This window comes from Piliocolobus tephrosceles, chromosome 14 (assembly GCF_002776525.5).
Source record: "Piliocolobus tephrosceles isolate RC106 chromosome 14, ASM277652v3, whole genome shotgun sequence".
NCBI classification, from domain to species: Eukaryota; Metazoa; Chordata; class Mammalia; order Primates; family Cercopithecidae; genus Piliocolobus; species Piliocolobus tephrosceles.
In genome coordinates this window covers 95940366-95951405 of record NC_045447.1, presented here as the reverse complement: position 1 = coordinate 95951405, position 11040 = coordinate 95940366, and the positions used below count along the sequence as shown (strand labels likewise).

At 43.0% G+C, this 11040-nt stretch overlaps 1 pseudogene; it reads left to right on the top strand.

Moving 5' to 3' along the window:
• Positions 1 to 369: 369 nt before the first annotated feature.
• On the top strand, positions 370 to 7565 carry LOC111543262 (annotated as a pseudogene).
• Positions 7566 to 11040: the final 3475 nt, after the last annotated feature.

The window sequence follows — 11040 nt, the reverse complement described above, 5'->3', positions numbered from 1 at the left end:
TGAATTTCTTTTTTTTTTTTTTTTGAGATGTAGTCTTGCTCTGTTACCCAGGCTGAAGTGCAGTGGCGCCATCTGGGCTCACTGCAAGCTCCGCCTCCTGGGTTCACGCCATTCTCCTGCCTCAGCCTCCTAAGTAGCTGGGACTACAGGCACCTGCCACCATGTCTGGCTAATTTTTTGTGTGTTTTTAGTAGAGACGGGATTTCACCGTGTTAGCCAGGATGGTCTCAATCTCCTGACCTTGTGATCCGCCTGCCTTAGCCTCCCAAAGTGCTGGGATTACAGGCCTGAGTCACTGCACCCAGCCAGTCAATGAATTTCTAAAATAACCCACTATAAGTGTGAAATTGTTTGTATGTACCTAACCCCATGCCCATAGTGAGAGGTGACAATGTGCTAACAGCCCTCGCTCTCCGTGCCTCCTGGGCCTCAGCATCCACTCTGGCGGTGCTTGAGGAGCCCTTCAGCCTGCCACAGCACTGTGGGAGTCCCTCTCTGGGCTGGTCGAGACTGGAGCCGCCTCCCTCTGCTTGCCAGGAGGTGTGGAGTGAGAGGCAAGGGCAGGAACCAGGGCTGCTCACTGTGCTTCCGGGCCAGCGCGAGTTCTGGCTTGGGGGCGCGGGTGGGGGCACCGGCTGGGCGGGGGCCCTGGCTCAGCAGGCCGGAACACTGAGCTGCCGCCAGCACCGCAGGCCCAAGGCAGTGAGGGGCTTAGCACCTGGGCCAGCAGCTGCGGTGGGTGCACAGGGTTCCCCAGCAGTGCCAGTCCCCCGGTGCTGTGCTCCAGTTCTCGCCGGGCCTCAGCTGCCTCCCCACGGGGCAGGGCTGTCCAAGCACCCTCCTCCACAGTGGGCTCCAGCGTGGAGCACTGCCCCCTGCTCCTTGGCGCCCGGTCCCATGGACCGCCCAAGGGCTGAGGAGTGGAGGCACAGCTCAGGACTGCTCTGCTGCAGCGGTGGTACAGGATCCACTAGGTGAAGCCAGCTGGGCTCCTGAGTCTAGTGGGGACTTGTAGAACCTTTATGTCTAGCTAGGGGATTGTAAATACACCAATCAGCACTCTGTGTCTAGCTCAGGGTTTGTAAATACACCAGTCAGTACTCTGTGTCTAGCTCAAGGTTTGTAAATACACCAATTGGTACTCAGTATCTAGCTAACCTAGTGGGGACTTGGAGAACCTTTCTGTCTAGCTCAAGGATTGTAAACGTACCCATCAGTACTCTGTAAAATAGACCAATCAGCTCTCTGTAAAATGGACCAATCAGCAGGATGTGGGTGGGGTCAGATAAGGGAATAAAAGCAGGCTGCGGGAGCCAGCAGTGGCAACCTGCTCCAGTCCCCTTCAACACTGTGGAAGCTTTGTTGTTATGCTCTTTACAATAAATCTTGCTGCTGCTCACTCTTTGGGTCCACCCCACCTTTATGAGATGTAACACTCACCACAAGGGTTTGCGGCTTCATTCTTGAAGTCAGCGAGACCAAGAACCCACCAATTCCAGACACAATAGCATTCCCAAGGTTCCTGCTAGCCTACACTGGGACTCCGTGAAAATTAGGCCTCCTATCCCCCAACCTTCTACTCTCACCAGTGTCCCACTGAACACAGCCTTGGAGGCCTACAACTTGTGGAATGGGGCCAGGCTGAAAGACTGAGTGTTTCTGCACTCTAAATCAGAGTCTTGCCAAACCTTTATCTTCACCTTATCTCCAATGAACATAAGGGTAGTTCTTCAAATCCAATTTCCTGGGAAAGTTGAGGCAAAAATTCCTGAGGATTCCAGAACTTGGAATTGGTTTACAGCACAGGATGGATGATTTGTGTTGCCACGCTAAGTCAGGACCCAAAATATAAATAGCACCAACTACAAATGAGAAACTTCCCTTCCACCCAGTTCTACTGCTGCATATATAATGAGGTGACACTGGGCCTTGCATTTAGTTTTCCCGAGTAACAATTTCCTCATCTACGAATACCTGCCCTATTCCTTACCCTCACCAAACATTATGAGGTCCAAGTAAGGTGGTATGTGTGAACTTTAAATTAAGTCAATACGAGACAATTTATTATCAATTCCTGCCCCCCTAAATTCATCAGAATCACAGTAACAACCCAGCTGCTTAACAAACGTAAAAGAAGCAAGCAAACAAAACACCGTGACTATTATCAAAATATTTAAGTGTCAATACCCAACCAAGGCATTACCTTTTCTGTAAGCCCATCGTGATTCTTCACACCATGTCACCCTCTTCACAGATGAAATGAACTTGTTCCTCCTGATGTTGCCTCTGCATTTATAGCTACTTCTTTGTTGCACATACCTCAAAGAATTATAGTTAGTTGTTTGCTTGTCTGTCACCCCTGCCAGACTGTGAGGTCACTGAGGGCTGCAGCCATATCTGTAACCTAACCCTGACCTAGCTCACTGCCTGGCACATAAATCCTACTGTAGGTATCTTCAGAGGTGAAAAGAATGAGGAGCATTCTGACCTGCATTCTTTTCTCAACTGTGCACCTCACTAATGTCAAGAGTGAGCTTGGACAAATTCCTTTTCTTCCGTGAAATGAGGACATCAGACTAAATCAAGTTTACAAACTCCTGCTCCACAGGCCCAATCTAGTCCTTCAGATGTGGTTTTTGGGCTACATAGTTGATGGAGTTAAAAAGAAACCTCAATTATGAACATTTAGAGAGCAGAACATTTCACGTAAAACTTGAATTTTTAGCTTCTGTTTAAAAATGAGATTTCATAGCACTGGTTGTCACTCTATAGCAACAATGGATGGAGCTGGCTGGTATGTCCCTTCTAAGACAGGCTAGGAGCTGCCCAGTCCACCACAGTTCTCTTGATCCAGTCACTCATTTCTATTACCTGCCTCTGTCCTTACATGCATTTCATTAGAGTTTCTAAATACATTCTAGCTGTAATAATATCACTCTGGGTCTTTAGAAATCTTCTCCTAAACAGCTAAACACACACATATATTTTTTTACCATGCAGACCGGAGGCTCTGAAGCCACCACTCCTATTGCACTACTCACTATCCTCACCCTGGGCTAAAGCCCCTTGCAATTAATGAAAGAAAGGAAAATACATCAAATAGAGGAAAAAACAGGAAGGAGGAGGAGAGGGAGGCTTTAGCTACAAATAGTGCTACTAGAGGTATTATGATATCATGTGTGGAAAATTAGATAGTTATACAGTGCCAGATTTTCCATGCAGCAAAGCAATCATTTTATCTATGATCCTGGAAACACACATAATAGGGGATGTGAAAAACTGGAGGTTAATCATCAGAAATTATTACGGCTTTGGGTGTCACTCCCACTGGTGTTCTCTCCCTCCTGCTCCCCATGGCCCTCTTGCAAGGAGCTGCAACTAGCAATTTGAAATTTACACACCTTCACAGGAGAGATGCCTCATCTGCAGCATATCCATAACCTCCCAAGGCAAAGCTGCCATTACTTACAGTATAATCAGTGGCACAGCAGGTGCAGAGAGGAGGAGAGAGCTAGGTACATATTACTAAGAAGCCTGATGAGTCCAACAACATACTGCTCTTCTCTAACAAGTATTGCCCCAGGAAATTTAAAATAGCACATCTCAATGTGCATGGCATACATCTGCTAAACCCATGTGGTGTTTGATTGGACAGATCAACACCAACCTAGCCTGCATTTTCTCTCCAGCTTCCTTCATACTCTGGCTAGATCAATTTGAGCACAGAGTCTAGCATAAGCTCTGTCTTTAGAACGTTCAGTTGGCTTCTTACAAAACTAACTGCATCCCTAAATTCCCAGGTTTTCCCCTTTCCCAAAAGCCTCAAGTTGATAACTGAAAGAAAAAATTATATTCTTTTCCCATACCATCATCTTTTAGACCAGTATTCTTGTCTCATACCATGGTCTTTTAGTCTTGAGACTGGTCCATCAGCTAATGAAGAGCAGAAAAGTCTTATTTTATAAATATTTTTTATTAGTATTCATGCTTTGGAAGTAGATAATTTTAGTAAGAGAAGTCAATAACAGGCCAGGCACAGTGGCTCACACCTGTAATCCCAGTTACTCAGGAGGCTGAGGCAGGACAGTCGTCTGAACCCGGGAGGCAGAGGTTGCAGTGAGCTGAGATCGTGCCACTGCACTCCAGCCTGGGCAAGAGACTGAGACCCTGCTACACACACACACACCCACACACACACCCACACACACACAACCAAAAAAAAAAAAAAAAAAAAAACCTCAATAACAAGCACAATTAAATTGCAAACTCTTCCACTGTATCCCGAAATATCCAAAGCAATCTATCTAGGTGCAGCTTCCCGTAAGTTTCTCCATCTCATGAACATTGTTCTCAAAGGTGATAGGTCTAGAGAGAGATGAGAATTACAGCAAATCCATTAGCCACATCTGAAAAAGACAGAGTACACTCAAAGTGTACACATTATTGACAATTTATCCACACCTTTTTCTTCTATGTGAAGCATAACACAGGCCTACATCCACAGCGTTGGAGAGAAGCACAGGTTTGGAATTCAAGAATTTTGAATTCCAGTCCTGGCTTCATTAGCTAGAACTGTGACCATCAGTAAACTCCGTAACTTCTCTGGATTTTTCTTCAACTTCAAAATAAAACAGATGAAATAACTTCTAAAGCAGTGCTTCTAAAATGTTAAGATGCAAATGAATCACCTGAAGATCTTGTTAAAATACAAAGATTTAGAATGGACTTGACAACCTGCATTCCTAATGAACTCTCAGGTGATCCTGTTAATGGTCGGCCTCATGGACCATACTCTGAGAGCAAGGTGCTGGAGCACTGTTCACAAACTTGGCTGTGCACTAGCATCACATGAGTAGTTCAAAAATACCAACACCTACGCATGTGCCTCTGTGTGTTTTCCCCATGCTTGTTCTACGAGCCTGGCCTTAGGTGCTTCGTGTCTGGGGGTGACCCGAGCTGTCGTCGCCTCCACATTGGGCAAAACTGCAGACTCTCCGGGTTCGGGAGCCCAACCTGACCCAGTGCAGAGCTTCAATCGCTGGAAGAAAAAATACAGCCACAGGCAGAAAAAAAAGAAGCAGTTAAGGAAGCAACTGAAGAAACCCAAATGGCAGGTTAGGCACGAGGGTATCAGCCGCCTCATGCAGAACTATGAGAAGATAAATGTAAATGAAATTACAAGATTTTCAGCTTTTTCCTTGTCCAGAAAAAACACTAAAAGGTTTGCAAGAAGCTCAGTACCGTTTGGTAACTGAGATACAGAAGCAGACCACTGGATTGGCTTTGCAAGGTAAAGATGTACTTGGAGCAGCCAAAACTGGATCTGGCAAGACTTTGGCTTTCCTTGTTCAAGTGCTGGAAGCCTTATATCGTCTGCAACGGACCTCAACAGATGGGCTTGGGGTTCTCATAATATCACCTATGAGAGAACTGGCCTATCAGACCTTTGAGGTTCTCCAAAAAGTGGGAAAGACTCATGGCTTCTCAGCTGGTCTCATCATTGGTGCAAAGAATCTGAAACACAAAGCTGAGAGGATCAACAACATAAATATACTTGTGTGCACACCAGGTCAGCTTCCTCAACACATGGATGAAACAGTATCTTTTCACGCTACCGATCTCCAAATGTTAGTTCTTGATGAAGTAGATAGATTCTTGGATATGGGCTCTGCTGATACTGAAAATCTCCCCAAGAAACGTCAGACTTTACTTTTCTCAGCAACACAAACTAAATCTGTAAAGGACCTTGCATGCTTGAGTTTGAAAAACCCTGAGTATGTCTGGGTCCATGAAAAAGCAAAATATAGCACCCCTGCCACTTTGGAACAGAATTACATAGTTTGTGAGCAGCAGCAAAAAATAAGTTGCTGTATTCCTTTTTGAGAAGCCATCTGAAGAAGAAGAGCATTGTATTTTTTTTCCAGTTGCAAAGACGTCCAATATCTGTACCGAGTGTTTTGCCAGCTACGTCCTGGTATTTCTATCCTTGCCCTCCACAGTTGACAGCAGCAAATGAGAAGAATGGAAGTCTATAATGAGTTTGTCCGTAATAGAGCTGCGGTACTCTTTGCTAGTGATATTGCAGCCAGGGGGCCGGATTTCCTGGGTGTGAATTGGACTCCTCAGTTTGATTGTCCTGAGGATGTCAACACATATATTCACAGAGCAGGTAGAACTGCCGGATACAAAGAAGATGGTGAAACTTTATTAATTTTGCTTGCCTCAGAAAAAAGCTATCGTGCAGCAGCTTCTTCAGAAGAAAGTACCTGTGAAGGAAATCAAAATCAATCCAGAAAAACTTATAGATGTCCAAAAAATTGGAATATTTTTTAGCTCAAGATCAAGATTTAAAAGAAACAGCTCAAAGGTGTTTCGTCTCCTATACACGATTGATATACCTGATGAAGGATAAAGAAGTATTTGATGTAAGTTATCTATACCTGAATATGCCCTGTCTCTTGGTCTTGTTGTGGCACCATGCATAAGATTTCTTCAGAAAGTGCAGAAACAACCCATCAAAGAATTGGTAATGAGCCAAGCTGATGAAGTAATTGAGCCAATGGCCCCCTCCCTCACTGATGACAAAGTGGAAGAATTTAGAGGCTTCTTCAATGAGAAAATGTCCATCCTTCTGAAAGGTGGAAAAAGACTCAAAGGGGCAGAGCACAGACTGGCTAACGATACTAGTGATGAAGAACAGGAAGAAGAGGAAGACGATGAAGAAGAAATGGAAGAGAAACTGGCAAAGGCAAAAGGATCTCAAGCTCCATCTCTTCCTAACACCAGTGAGGCACAGAATATCAAGGAAGTTCCTATGCAGTTCCTAGACAGAGATGAGGAGGAAGAAGATGCTGATTTCTTGAAGGTGACGTGGCACAATGTGTTTGGATTTGACCTTAAAGAGGAGAAAACATTACAGAAGAAAGAACCTTCTAAATCCAGCATCAAGAAAAAAAGTTGCAGAAGCAAAAAAGGTAATGAAGAGAATTTTTAAAGTGAATAAGAAGATAAGAGGTACTGATGAAGGAGAGTTGGTTCAGCAGTGGCCACAAATGCAGAAATCTGCCATCAAGGATGCTGAGGAGGATGATAACATGGGTGGTATCAACTTAGATAAAGCAAAGGGAAGACTTCAGGAAGAGGACAAATTTGACAAAGAAGAATATAGGAAGAAAATTAAGGCAAAGCATCAGGAGGAAAGACTGAAAGAAAGGGAAGCCAGAAGAGAAGCCAATAAGAGACAAGCGAAGGCCAAAGATGAAGAGGAAGGCTTTCTGGATTGGAGTGATGATGATGATGATGGATTTGATCTAAGCACACTCCCAGATCCAGATAGGTACAGAAGCTCTGAAGATTCAGATAGTGAAGATATGGAAAATGAAATTAGTGATACCAAGAAGAAGCAGGGGATGAAAAAGAGGAAAAACAGTGAAGTGGAAGACATGGGACCAACAAGTCATAACAGAAAGAAGGCCGAGTGGGACACTTTAGAGCCTTTGGATACTGGCCTGTCTTTAGCGGAGGATGAAGAGCTGGTGTTACATCTGCTAAGAAGTCAAAGCTAAATACTTCCTGCGCCTGCCTTCTCCTTGAAACCTTGGTTACGATTGTGTAGACAAGAAGTTGGAAAACAATTGATTTGGGGGCACTTAGGTACCATATGTCCCATTCCCAAAGGGCACATTTCTGGATAGAAGCGATTGTATCTCCAAGTCGCTCTCACAGGACATGCTTTGTGCCATCACTGAGCATACTCAGATCAAGGGTGGATGACACCATTTCCTAACCTTGGTTTCCAGCATGTGTTCTGTTAGATTTTTATCCATGGGTTCCTACGCCTTGTCATTGGAAATGCTTCCTTTGTTTTACTGGCAAGTTCTGGAGCTCTTGCATCATTGTTAGAAATTCCTGTGTTGCTTACTGTACAGAAGTTTCTGTGTTACTGTTAAAATTGATCATGATTTTGATGTATTTAATATTTGCAAAGAGACTGAATATGATGGACCAGCCCTGAGAAAGAATATTTTTGAATTGAGATGATCAATAATAAACATATTTCCTATTAAAAAAAAATACCAACACCTAGGTTCCACATCGGAGTCTGATTTAATGACTATAAACTGTGTTTGAGCATGGGGTGCTTTTAAAGCTCCCCAGGTGGTTCTAGTGTAGAGCAAAGTTTGAGGAACCCTGTCCCATTCCTTAAAACTCTAAAATGATGACCTTTATTTTTCAGTCACATTACATTTGTAGAGTGAAATTCCTTGTTATCTATTATCTCATGACAACCCAGAGAGCTAGCAGGGCAAACACTATTAACTTCAATTTACAAAAGAGATAACCAAGCACCCAAGGGTCAGGAGAATTGCCTAGTGGCATACAGCTAATGGCAGACCTTCTGCTACTAGAACAACTGGAACACAGCATTCCTGATAAACAACCTGTGTTTTCCCCAGATTGCTTCGCACTGGCTGTACAAACTAATAATGACAAAGAGAAAAAATGATAGTAGCTTTTCTGCCCCAAATTCCACTAAAAATAATATGAATGACAATGTAAGAGAGAAATACATGCAACTAGTTAAACAATTAAATGAGTAATTGGTGGAGGAGCTACTTGGCTGCTGTGGGTGATACTAACAAGGAAAATAAGGTTGCTAAGGTTATGTCAGCAGGACCAACCATTAGACATCAAGTGAGCACAGCTAGATGGATTAACGCAGTACTAGGAATACAACAAAATGTACTGGGGAAGTGCCATAACAAATCCTGGGCAAGAGACCAGGGAGTCTTCCATTGGATAAAACTAGGAATTTATTGGAACTTGTTGAGATAGCCATCCCACTTCTAAACACTGCAAAACCTACACACAGAAACAAAACAAACTTAAAAGTTCTGGCTTTGGAACTAAGGCAAGTGGTGGAAATTAATAAACAACCAAGTAAACAGGAGGTAGAAAAGAAGAAACTGATATTTTTTAATGCTTACTATGGACCAGCCAGTTGTATGAATTATCTGGCCTTACTCCTATTTGTAAGGTAAGCTTTATTATTCCCATTTTACAGATCAGAAGGTGAGTCATAGAGTTTGTCTTTTACACCAACTTACATTTGAATGTCAGAGATGGGTTTAAGCCTAGGTCTGTCTGATTCCAAACCTCTCATGTCCTTTCTTCTATCCAGACTAATTCCTGTAACTAAATCAAACATTTTCAGGTGAACTACTGTTCTTCCCCAAATCTTCATCTTGTCTATGTAACAGAGACAAAATACTATTATAATGTCGTAACTTGTTGATGCTGTTATTCCACAAAACAATAAAAACACTATGTATAGATTTGGCCAAAACAAAATCAAAACCAAAAAAAATTCCATTGACCTTCTGGCCTTTTGGCTTTGCAAAAGTGAAGCCCAAATCCTTTTCAACAGAGGCTGAGAAACTGCACCCTAGAGATCAGATGTGGCCTACCAACATGCTTCATTTGAAACATACAGTATCAACCCTCATAGTGTTTTTAAATTTTGGAAGCAAAATCCAGTCACCTCATAGAAATGGGAATTCCTGTTGTCTCTCCAAATAGTAGGAAGAGTTGGGAATGCCCCACTCATGCTCTCATGTGGTGTCAACAGCTAAAGTTGAGTCCCAGGTTCTCTGTAGGTGAAGCATCTGTTATCCACTAACCACGGTTCCCATCTTTCCCTATTTATTATATATATCAGATGATAAATGTCATCACACTTAAGCTAAATATTTCCTAAACTTTTTCCTATCAAAGGTTGTGTTAAAAAATACACCCAAGAAGTCCAACTATTTATTTCAAAAAGATTGAAGACAGCATACTTTTTCTTATAAACAGCCCACATCACCCATATATATATATATATATATATATATATATTTTTTTTTTTTTTGAGACAGAGTCTCGCTCTGTCACCCAGGCTGGAATGCAGTGGCACAATCTCGGCTCACTGCAAGCTCCACCTCCCAGGTTCATGCCATTCTCCCACCTCAGCCACCTGAGTAGCTAGGACTACAGGCGCCCGCCACTATGCTGGGCTAATTTTTTTGTATTTTTAGTAGAGACAGGTTTCACCGTGTTAGCCAGGATGGTCTCGATCTCCTGACCTCATGATGTGCCCACCTTGGCCTCCCAAAGTGCTGGGATTACAGGTATGAGCCACTGTGCTCACCCATTTATATTTACCAGATTACAAAGATATCTGAACTTATAAATCCTGCTTTTCAGGAATGGGTGAGCTGAGAAAACCAGATGCTAAACTATTCTATGTAATAACGTAAAAGGCCTTCTTAAATAGAGGTAGAGTTTCATCTGAAAAGGAGGTTATAGGTTTACTGAAACATGAACCACAGCCTGGAGGTAAAGAGGAAGGGTTTTATTATTCTTTTTTCTTTGCAGTTAGCCCAAGAGAAAGTTGGGGTGTCAGGTCTCTGAATAAAGGAAACCTGGTCAAATGTTCTCACTCCTGTTGTGGAGGTAAACACTGCCACTGGGTTGGAACAGAGAAGGAAAACCAGTAGACATCATCCTGTAAAAGAATATAGCCTCTGATATTATGGAGTTATAATAGGCAAATTCATATTTAAGATTTTTTTTCTGTGTTGTAATTTCCTGAATTACCTGCAGCTCTTCAGCAGAGTTTGCAAAATGTTTGCATTTAATCATAAGTATACTACAGAGAGTCAGATGAGAGGCTTGTTTTCACATTTGGAACAAAGTTGCAAGGGAGTGTGGAAGCAGCCTGGAGAAGCTGCCACAAGACTCCCAAATCCATCCCCCAGAATTAAATTTGGAAAACAATGTGTTCTTTGGGGATTTCCAGATACAAAAGGGATGAGAACCTAAGGACAAGTCTTCCTGTGGTTATGCTGAATGTGGCAGTAGGGAGATCTACTATTACTATTCAGATACAAAGGGGCCTGTGGGCCCTGATAGCCAGAGGACCTGGGGATACTTGGTTTACTAACAAACACAGTGGCAGTGAAACCTGATCTGTGCCATGGTTTCTCTCTCTATAGGATG